This window comes from Sciurus carolinensis, chromosome 7 (genome assembly GCF_902686445.1).
Source record: "Sciurus carolinensis chromosome 7, mSciCar1.2, whole genome shotgun sequence".
Taxonomy (NCBI): Eukaryota; Metazoa; Chordata; class Mammalia; order Rodentia; family Sciuridae; genus Sciurus; species Sciurus carolinensis.
Window position 1 is genome coordinate 126551764 of NC_062219.1, and position 11700 is coordinate 126563463.

General features: G+C 36.1%; 1 pseudogene; it reads left to right on the forward strand.

Annotated features, from left to right (window-relative positions):
* Positions 1-1122: 1122 nt before the first annotated feature.
* On the forward strand, positions 1123-1965 carry LOC124989379 (olfactory receptor 2J3-like; annotated as a pseudogene).
* Positions 1966-11700: the final 9735 nt, after the last annotated feature.

Genomic DNA, 11700 nt, shown 5'->3' on the forward strand with positions numbered 1-11700 from the left:
TATCTATCTATCATATATTTTCCTAACAACCAGAGGTTATATTTCTTTACCAGTTTCTTTTTTACTTTTTATTTTTTTAAAGGACAGTATTTTAAATAAACACTGTCAGTCACCAAATGCTGCAAATTCAAGATAGAATATTATTCAATATTATCAAATGTGAAATATTATTATCCATATAATAATTTAAAATTATTCTTATTTCCAAAAATTTAATTCTATGGTTTTAAGTGGAGGATCATACATTTAGATATTGTGTGCTCTTAGTCTCCTTTAACCTGGACAAGTTTCTCAAATTTGTGGACTTTTGTGACCTTGAGAATTTGAAGAGTACCATCTGCTATTTAGTCTCAATTGGAGATTGTGTTGTATTTGTTTATTATCAGAACTAGGCTGCATATTTTTCGCAGAAACACCACTGATTGATACATATCCTGTTGGAAGCATCACATCTGCAAACCTTATAATGTTGGTCTTCATCAAACTGCTGCTGTCATTCATAATGTGGTTGTGGTAGTGTCCAACAGGTTATTGGACTATAAAATTTACTCTTTTCCCTTTGTAATTAATATGAAATTGCTCGAGGACTAGGGATGTAGCCCATTGGCAGAATACTAACCTAATATGTGTGAGGCCCTGGATTTTTATCCCCAATACCAAAAACTAAAATATAAGATGAAAGACAAGTAACAGGCAAGAGGTATTTTAGACTACGTAATAACCTGTTACACATCACATTTTTTACCATTGGATTTAATTCAATTTATTGTGCTCTGGTAGATAGAAGTGCTTTGTTTTCACTCCTAGTCTACTTTTTTCTTACAGTTTTAATACCCTATTAGTGTAAGGATTTTTATGCTCTTAACTTACTGGAAAAAATTTTATAAATTATCTACTAGAATTATAATAGAAATTCTAAATTGCCCTAGGATTGAACAGAGTCAGGAGCTTATTATAGGCTTTTATTAATTTATCAAATTTCTCTAATATTTTTGGAGCCTTTACTTAATTATTTTTAAATTATGTGATTTTCTTCCCCCTTTAGGTAAAAAATGATGATGGAAAAACCAATGCTACTTCTAAAGGATACTTATTTTACTGGATTTTCCGAAATGACTTCACTTGGAAGCAGCTCTCTTTGTGGTTTTCTTGATATTCTACTTGTTGACACTGATAGGCACCCTGTTCATCATCATGCTGTCACACCTGGATTCCCATCTCCACACCCCCATGCACTTCTTCCTCTCAAACCTCTCTTTCCTGGATCTTTGCTACACTATCAGCTCCATCCCCCAACTGCTGGTGAGTCTCTGGGGCCCAGAGAAGACCTTTTCTTATGCAGGTTGCATGGTTCAACTTTACTTTGTCCTAGCACTAGGAAGCAGAGTGTGTCCTCCTGGTGGTGATGTCCTATGACCCTTATGTAGCTGTGTGCAGACCCCTGCATTGCACTGTCCTCGTGCACCCTCAACTCTGCCACTTCTTAGCTCGAGCTTCCTGGTTATGTGGCTTTATAAACTCAGCACTCCATTCCCTCTTTACCCTCCAAGTACCCCTATGTGGACATCATCAAGTAGATCACTTCTGTAAAATTCTAGCACTCCTGAAATTGTCATGTGCTGATGATACTCATGCTGATGAACTGACCCTCAAGTTTATGACTGTTTTTTTTTTCTTTTTTTTTATCCCTTTCATCCTCTTTCTGACATCTTATGGTGCCATTTTTCATGCTGTAATGAGGATGCAGTCACAAACTGGACTTCAGAAAGTCTTTGGGATTGTGGAATCCATCTTATGGTTGTTTCCTTCTTTTTCATTCCAGTTCTGTGCATTTATCTCCAGCCAACAAGAGAAAATTCTCAAGATCAAGGGAAGTTCATTTCCCTGTGTTATACTGTTGTCACACCTTGCCTCAACCCTCTCATCTATACTCTCATAAACAATGATGTAAGAGGAGCAAGTTAGGAGACTACTGGGGTGAGAATGACCTGTGTACTGGTGACATTAATTTTGAAATAGCATATCTTGTTTTTACCAGTAGTTCATTGGTCCATCCATTCACACACTATCCTTTCACTCTATTTGACTTACTGAGCAAATACTTAAAGAAGGCAACAGAGTACTCTCTAAAATATAAAAATACAACAATCTATTTAAATACATCTACTGGTGGAGAACTCAGCCACATCAAATCAAGATCTACACCAATAGTGACTTTTTCCATATAACAATTCTAATCAATCTAAGGCCTTACATTTTTTTGAAAATGAGTGACTTATTGATAAAAGAGCATTTTATTATTTGAATGTAGAGAGGATGTTACCAATTTAAAAATCACCTGAATGTGTCTTTCAATTTGTCTTTTCTATGAAGAAAACCTTTCTTGCTGAAATAAAGATATTATAATGAGACACTTGAAATATTTTTCTCCAATATTGCTATTGTTTGTTGAACAGTAAATATTAAAAAGATCGTGGTCCATATTCCCTCATATACAATAAATGGGTAGTAAGAAAATATGTTGAATTTTAGCAAAAACATCTGTGAGTTATGTAGCAAAACCATTTCATACACATCTATTTTTACCTTTTTATGGTGATACACAGTAGTTAGCACAGGAGGTTGAAATAATGTGAAAGTTCTGATAGCTTTTCGCATAGCAGTCATCAAAGGTTTCATATAATTAAATGCAGTAAATGCTTAAGCACCTCTATAGCTGTCTTGTCCACAGCCAGCTGTGAAAGTCCAGTGGGGTTAGGTGTCAAACTAGCCAAAAAAATGTTCAGAGACAGCATGGAGGCACTTATTGTGGAAAGATAATAAGAGATCATGGTTTCAAGAAGAGTTCAGTAGATTTACACCATTCATGTAATCATACATGTAATGTATGTCCGTCTCATTCTACCATTTTTCATATACCCCCTCCCCATTTGTGTGCAATGAATCAAAATGCAGTCTGTAAAAAATTTTTTTTAAATAATTAAATAAAAAAAGAAGAGTTCAGTGATGACAGACTGACAGACAGCACTTCTGTCTCTCAATGCTTTGCCATATTGTGATTCTCCTCCCTTATGAAGTTTTGTCCAGTAGCAACTGACTGGATGAGTGACACATATCCTTTCCACAGTGTCCTCAGTTCTGTGCCCATTTCTACTCAGAGAGGGCTTGTATATGGTAGACTGCAGACACAGTAACATCATTAGCATTAACTTGCTTAGTTTGCCTGGCCCACCAACACTGCAAGTAGCAACTTTACTGGTGTATATGCAGGAAAGCAGCTTCCTACAGATAACACTAACTTGTTCTAGTTCCCATGGTGCACAAGATAGCCAGTGTTCTTCAAGGTCATATGTGTCTGGGTGTTTTGTGCCAGACTTGCTGTCACAGTTCCCTTACCTTGTTAAGGTTTTGGGGAAAGGGGGTTATAGGAATAGGGTGTTTATTATTTCACTTTTCTTAAATGACGATACATTTCACCTTCTATGTGCCTGAATACCCTTAAAATCTTATTATGCCGAAATTCTAGAATGTCCTTTGTGCAGCACATCAGAATATACATTATGTCAAATTCTAGAACATCAATATCAAGAGCAGCAGAATATGATAAGCTCTATTATAAGAGGGATAATACAATACAACATATCTTCAGGAAACAGGAAGAGACTGTAACCAAGCAGAAAAAGGATCAATACCAAGTTCACCTTTAGCTAGAATATAGGTTTGTGACTTATGTAGAACTAAAGATACATTAAGAATACTATGAGAAAAACAGACACAGCTTTAATGATGACAGAGGTACCTCCCTGTTCTACAGTTGGTATATCTAGCACCACCTTCTGCACCTGAATACTTTCTTCATTAAGCAACACTCTGGCTCTCTGAGCATTATTTAAGGCAGCAGCAGTGTTCTTAACTTAAGCCTCAACCTGAAATTCAATGACAATGCTTGCTGTTTGAGGACAAATTATAGCAAGTGTGTAAAGTTGCCTGGCAGCTTGAATCATTCTATGCCAGGTTTTGCAAGGTCCCAAGGAGGATTTGCACAGGAAATGGGAAATATGCAGGCTTAGTAGTTAAGGTCTTGTTCAATTCAATTATAAAGCAAGTATGGCTATCCATGGACCATGGACACTACATGTCCATAACCAGTCCCAAGGGGAGTATAATGCTCTTGCCCATGGTGTTTGACTTTGTCATGATAAGCAATCACTATTTTGAATTAAAGTTTAAATCATATTAATTAAAGACGTCCAACCCATACTTAAAGAGGTTAGATGCCAGTTTCTTTCCATGAGAGAGAAATTTTCCCTTAATTTCTATTTGTACTGCACTTACCTATCTCAATCCATCATTCATAGCACGCCTCAGCAATGGGCTTAGCCATAAGCACAGGCTTATGCAGTAAATGGAAGATATGATATTTGGTGTCTGATATTTGGTGTCCTTAGAAGAAGGTAACGTTACATTCACAGTCATACAGCAGTTATCCAGCTATGTCTGTGAGCTGTGGGTGTTGCTCCAGTTTAACATTTGCTTCCATTCACCAATGTGACTGGTAGCAGATGTCACAGGAGACCAGTGGAGGAGGACAGAGGCAGTTCACTGTATATATAGCAATCCATTTTATCTTACATCTCTGCAGTACAACTTGCCCATTTTGAAAGTAGTTTACTAAGATGAAATTTTGCTGACATTAATATAGGAAAATCTCAAATGTTTAGCAATTCACATGCAACCTGATCATTCCTACTGAGAAGAATATCAGTCTATGGTCCATCCCCAGGTTTACGTTATCATATTTCATGTCCTGGTGGTTCTTGTGGTTTTGGGACAGGAACGTATGACAAGGTGGGATCTTTATAGACCATAATGAAATGACAGATTCTCCCTTAGTGACTGGAAATCCTGGGTTAGTAAATTACTTTTATCTCCTGTTCTAGTCATTTTGTCTATGGACCTAGGAACTCACACCACCAAGACCTTATTTGCGCAGGGTACACTGGTGCACACCTGTAATCCCAGTGGCTCTGAAGTCTGAGGCAGGAGGATCCTGAGTTCAAAGCCAGCCTCAGCAAAAGTGAGGTGCTAAGAAACTCAGTGGGACTCGGTCTCTAAATAAAATACAAAATAGGGCTGAGGATACAGCTCCGTGATCGCAACAGACATATGAATCCCCCATGGCAGGTTCTGTGAAAAGCCAACAACAAATTATCCCATGTTCTCATTGATGGAGCACAGGAGTCCTTCTCAAGCTGATCATTTGAATCCAGATGGTGTTGTCAGGTTCTTGCATCAACAGCAGGCAGGCACTGGGGCATTACTGCAGTCATATTCATTCATGGTCCTCATGACCTTCAATAGTCACTTGGTTCATGTTGCCAACGATCCATCTTTTATGTTTAGTTTCTGCTTTAATGAGTCATCCATTCATGTAATTAATCCTAGTGTGCCAATATATGTAAAATGGTCACCCCATTTTTGTACCTTGTAGCTAGTAGAAAACCCTCCCTATTGTCTAAGACTATAGGGGTGCCACACATAGTTACAAACAGTTGAATGCCATGTATGGCTGCCTTCTTTGAGATCCTTTTGCAAAATACATCAGTAGCAGTCCAGAGTGTGTATCTGCACACATTTGGGCAACCTCGTAGCATTTGTTAGAAATATGTTCCCAAGAAGTCAAACTGAACCTGTCATGTAAGTTTCCTCTCTTGAGCTATTCACCCCCCACTAAGAAACACTGGCCACAACTACTTTATTAACACACAGAGTAAAAGACCACACACATGTATAATGTCTAAGTATCCTTGTGGGAGGGGAGCCCCACTTCTTTGTTGTGGACCAGAAATCTCTTTATTTAATTTAATTTAATGATTTATTAATGCATTACAGTTATATGTAATATTGGTTGGACTGTGTAATTATTTTTGGAGAAGAACTTTGCAAGTACATTATCATCCTTCCCACTTGAAAGCACATTCTTGGCTTTTCCTTTTTGGACCTCTTGTTTTTTCTTTCTTTCCCTTTCTTCTATGTTTTGTTCCAAACTCTCTATCCCTTTCTTCCTAATCTTTTCAATATTCCCCATATCAGCTACAGCCTGTGTTGCTTGAGAAACAGGAAGATACACAAAAGGACTAAGATTGAAACTACAGCTCCATGATATTTATCTAGAGCCATTTGAAAATGGTGGTTTTCATTCCTGCTGTGAGTATTTCATTATCAGGGACAGTATAGTTTGCTGCATAAACAACCTGCTTCATCCCCAAAGCTCCTGGGAGGACTTGTAGTTTTTATATGATTGCCAACTTGGAGTGCCATGTCAGGTCAACATATCAGGCAGCTATCAACAAGGACAAGAAAGAGATGCTTGGTTCTCATTAACAGCTGAACATAAATATTGCTTCAGAGTAGAAGTTTACTCATTTCAGTCCCATATTCATTCAGGAGGATGCCTTCAGCACAAGTGCCCCAAAGTCATGGCAGCCATTTGACACATTTTCCTTGGCTTTTTGCCTACACTTACTGCACATGTCTTCCAATTCAGAGGCAGTATAATTTCTCATGAAGATATTCATGTCAGGTGGGAGCACATTCTCAACATCCACTCCCACCAGCTATGACTGATCTTATGACCAGTCTATCCTGACCACTGGCATGTCAGTTGGCAGATTCCCATCCTCATCCTCTTCTTCTGAGATGCTAGGTTCAGAAGGGCCCCACTTATGAGTGTCCCAGTATTCTTCTTTTAAATTAACTTGTATGCTTTTATTTTTTTACAGACTGCATTTTGGTTCATTGTACACAAATGGGGTATAACTTTTTGTTTCTATGGTTTTGCAAAATGTAGATTCATACCATTCATGTAATCATACATGTAAATAGGGTATTACTATCTCATTCCATGATTTTTCATACCCCCATCCCCTCCTCCCTCTCATTTTCCTCCATTCTTCTCTTACACTCCACTCCTCCACCCCCATTATGTATCATCATCCACTTGTCAGAAAAAACATTTCACCTTTGGTTATTGGGGATTGGCTTATTTCACTTAGCATGATATTTTCTGGTTCCATCCATTTATCTGCAAATGGCATAATATTCTTCATGATTGAATAATGTTCCATTGTGTATATATACCACAGTTTCTTTATCCATTCATCTACTGAAGGGCATCTAGGTTGGTTCCACAATCTAGCTATTGTGAATTGAGCATTTATAAACATTGATGTGGCTGCATCACTGTAATAGGCTGATCTTAAGTCCTTTGGGTATAGGCAAAGGAGTAGGATATCTGGGTTAAATGGTGGTTCCATTCTAAGTTTTCTAAGGAATCTCCACACTGCTTTCCAGAGTGGCTGCACTAATTTGCAACCCCACCAGCAATGTATGAGTGTACCTTTTTCCCCACATCCTCTCCAACACCTATTGTTGCTTGTATTCTTGATAATCGCCATTCTAATTGGGGTGAGATGGAATCTTAGTGTAGTTTTGATTTGCATTTCTCTTAATACTAAAGATGTTGAACATTTTTTCATATGTTTGTTGATTGCTTGTAGATCTTCTTCTGTCAAGTGTCTGCTCATTTCCTTAGTCCATTTATTGATTGGGTTATTTGTATTCTTGTTGTAAAGTTTTTTGAGTTCTTTATAGGTTCTGGATATTAGTGCTCTATCTGAAGTATGAAGAGCAAAGATTTTCTCCCACTCTGTAGGTTCTCTCTTCATATTGTTCCTTTGCTGAGAAAAAAACTTTTTAGTTTGAATGTATCCCAATTACTGATTCTTGCTCTTATTTCTTGTGCTTTGGAGGTCATGTTAAGGAAGAATAATCCTAAGCCAACATGATGGCGATTTGGACCTACTCCTTCTTCTATAAGTTTCAGGGTCTCTGGTCTGATTCTGAGGTCCTTGATCCATATTGAGTTGAGTTTTGTGCAGGGGGTGAGATAGAGGTTTAATTTCATTTTGCTGCATATGGATTTCCAGTTTTCCCAGCACCATTTGTTGATGTGACTATCTTTTCTCCATTGTATATTTTTGGTACCTTTGTTTAGTATGAGAAAACTGTATTTATGAGGGTTTGTGTCTGTGTCCTTTATTCTCTACCATTGATCTACCTGTCTATTTTGGTGTCAATACCATGCCATTTTTGTTACTATTGCTCTTTGTATAGTTGAAGGTAGCATGATACCTCCTGCTTCACTCTTCCTGCTAAGGATTGCTTTAGCTATTCTGGGTCTCTTATTCTTCCAAATGATTGCTTGCTCTATTTCTATGAGGTATGTCATTGGGATTTTAATTGGAATTGCATTGTATTTGTATAGCACTTTTGCTAGTATGGCCATTTAAATGATATAAATTCTGCTTATCCAAGAACATAGGAGATCTTTCCATCTTCTAAGGTTTTCTTTAATTTCTTTCTTTAGTGTTCTGTAGTTTTCATCATAGAGGTCTTTCACCACTTTTGTTAGATTGGGTCCAAAGTATTTTATTTTTTTGAGGCTATTGTGAATGGGTAGTTTTCCTAATTTCTCTTTCAGAGGATTCATCACTTATGACTAAAAATGCATTCGATTTATGAGCATTGAATTTATATCCTGCTACTTCCTGAATTCATTTATGAGTTGTAGATGTTTTCTGGAGGAATTTTTGGGCTCCTCTAAATACAGAATCATGTCATTGCAAATAGGGATAATTTGAGTTCTTCTTTTCCTATTCGTATCCCTTTAATTTCTTTGGTCATCTAATTGCTGTGGTTAGAATTTCAAGGACAATGTTGAATAGAAGAGCTGAAAGAGGGCATCCCTGGTTTGTTCCAGTTTTTAGAGGGAATGCTTTCAGTTTTTCTCCATTTAGAATGATGTTGGCTGTGTGCTTAGCATAGATAGCCTTTACAATGTTGAGGAATGTTCCTACTATTCCTCTTTTTTCTACTGTTTTGAGATGAAGGGATGCTGTATTTTACCAAATGCTTTTTCTGCATCTATTGAAATAATCATATGATTCTTGACTTTAAGTCGGTTGATGTGGTGAATTACATTTATTGATTTCTGGATGTTGAAGCTACCTTTCATACCTGGGATGAAACACACTAGATCACGGTGCACTATGTTTTTAATATGGTTTTGTATGCAATTTGCTAAAATTTTGTTAAGCATTTTTGCAACTATGTTCATCAGCAATATTGGTCTGCAATTTTCTTTCCTCGATGTGTCTTTGTCTGGTTTTGATATCAGGGCAATATTAGCTTCACAGAATGAGTTTGGAAGGGTCCCCTCTTGTTCTATTTCATGGAATACTTTGAGGAGTATTGGAATTAGCTCCTCTTTGAAAGTCTTGTAGAACTAAACTGAGATCAATATGATTCCAGACTTTCCTTTGTTGGTAGATTTTTGATGACTTCTTCTATTTTTTTTAATTAATTAAATATTTATTTATTTATTTTTTACAGACTGCATTTTGATTCATTGTACACAAATGGGGTACATCATTTCATTTCTATGATTTTACACAATGTAGATTCATACTATTTGTGTAATCATACACATACGTAGGGTAATAATATCTGTCTCATTCCACCATTTTTCATACACCATGTCCCTCTCATTTCCTTCTATTAATCTAAGTTTCTCCATTCTTCTCTCACTTCCTACCCCCCCCAACCCCTATTATATATCATCATCCACTTACTAGGGAAAACATTTAGCCTTTGGTTTTTTGGAGTTGACTTATTTCAATTAGTGAAACTATGGTATATATACACAATGGAATATTATTCAGCCATAAAGAAGAATAATATTATGGCTTTTGCAAATAAATGGACTTCTTCTATTTTATTGCTTAAAATTTACCTATTTAAATTGTGTATGTCTTCCTGATTCAGTTTGGGTGTATCATGTCTCTAGAAACCTGTTGATGTCTTCAACATTTTCTATTTTGTTGTAGTATAGATTTTCAAAATAGCTTCTAATTATGTTTTGTATTTCAATAGTGTCTGTCATGATATTTCCTTTTTCATCATGAATTTTATTAATTTGAGTTTTCTCTCTCCTTCTCTTTGTTAGTGTGGCTAAGGGTTTATAATTATTGTTTATTTTTTCAAAGAACCAACTTTTTATTTTGTCAATTTTTTGACTGTTTTTTTAATTTCAATATCATTGATTTCAGCTCTGATTTTATCTATTCCTGTCTTCTCCTTTTGGTGTTGATCTGTTCTTCTTTATCTAGGACTTTGAACTGTAGTGTTAGATAGTTTATTTGTTGACTTTTTCTTCTTTTCTTGAATGCACTCCATGCAATGAGTTTTCCTCTTAATCTGCTTTCATAGTGTCCCAGAGATTTTGATATGTTGTATCTAGGTTCTTCTTTACCCTTAAGAATTTTTTTATCCCCCCAATGTCTTCTGTTATTCATGCATCATCGAGTAGCATATTATTTAATCTCCAGGTATGGGAGTAGTTTCTTTTTTTTATTTCGTCACTAATTTTTAATTTCATTCCATTATGATCTGATAGAATACAAGGTAGTATCTCTATCTTTTTGTATTTGCTAAGAGTAGCTTTGTGGAATAACATATGGACTATATTAGAGAAGGATCCATAAGCTACTTAGAAGAAAGTGTACTTGCTCATTGATGAATGGAATATTCTATATGTCTGTTAAGTCTAAATTATCAATTGTGTTATTGAGATCTATGTTTTTTTTTTCTTTTTTGTTCAATTTTTGATTGGAAGATCTGTCCAGTGGTGAGAGAGGTGTGTTAAAGTCACCTAGTATTATTGTGTTTTGGTCTATTTGTTTCCTGGAATTGAGAAGGGTTTGTTTGATATACATGGATGAATCATTGTTTGGGCATAAATATTTATGATTGTTATGTCTTGCTGATATATGGTTCCCTTAAGCAGTATGAAAAGTCCTTCTTTACCCCTTCTAACTAATTTTGGCTTGAAGTTCACTTTATTTGATATGAGGATGGATACCTCTACTTTTTTCCTGAGTCCATGTGAGTGGTATGTTTTTCCCATCCTTTCACATTTAGTCTGTGGATATGTTGTTCTATGAAATGAGTCTTTTGATGGAAGCATATTGTTGGGTCTTTCTTATTAATTCAATCTGACAGTCTATGTCTTTTGATTGAGGAGTGCAGGCCATTAACATTCAGGGTAATTATTGAGATTGATTTGTATTCCCAGTCCTTTATAATTTTTGGTTTTAAACTTGACTTAGTTTCTCTTTTATTTGGCTATTTCTTTAGGGTAGTCACTCCCTATGCTCCTCATGGAATATTTTGCTGACAATGTTCTGTAGTGCCAGCTTCATATTTGTAAATTCTTTTAGCTTTTGTTTATCAAGGAAGGATTTTATTTTGTCATCAAATGTGAAGGTAAGTTTTTTTGGGTGTCAGATTCTTGGATGACATCTATTTTCTTTCAGAGCTTGAAAAAATGTTGTTCCAGGCCCTTCTAGCTTTTGGGGTCTGGGTTGAGAAATCTGCTGATATCGCTATTATTGGTTTCCCCTGAATATAATCTTACTTTTTTCTCTCACAGCCTTTAAAATTCTATCTTTATTTTGTATGTTAGGTATTTTCATTATAAAGTGTCTTGGTGTGGCTCCATTGTATTTTGGTACATTTGGTGTCCTGTAAGCCTCTTGTATTTGATTTTCCATTTCATTCTTCAGGAAATTTTCTGATATT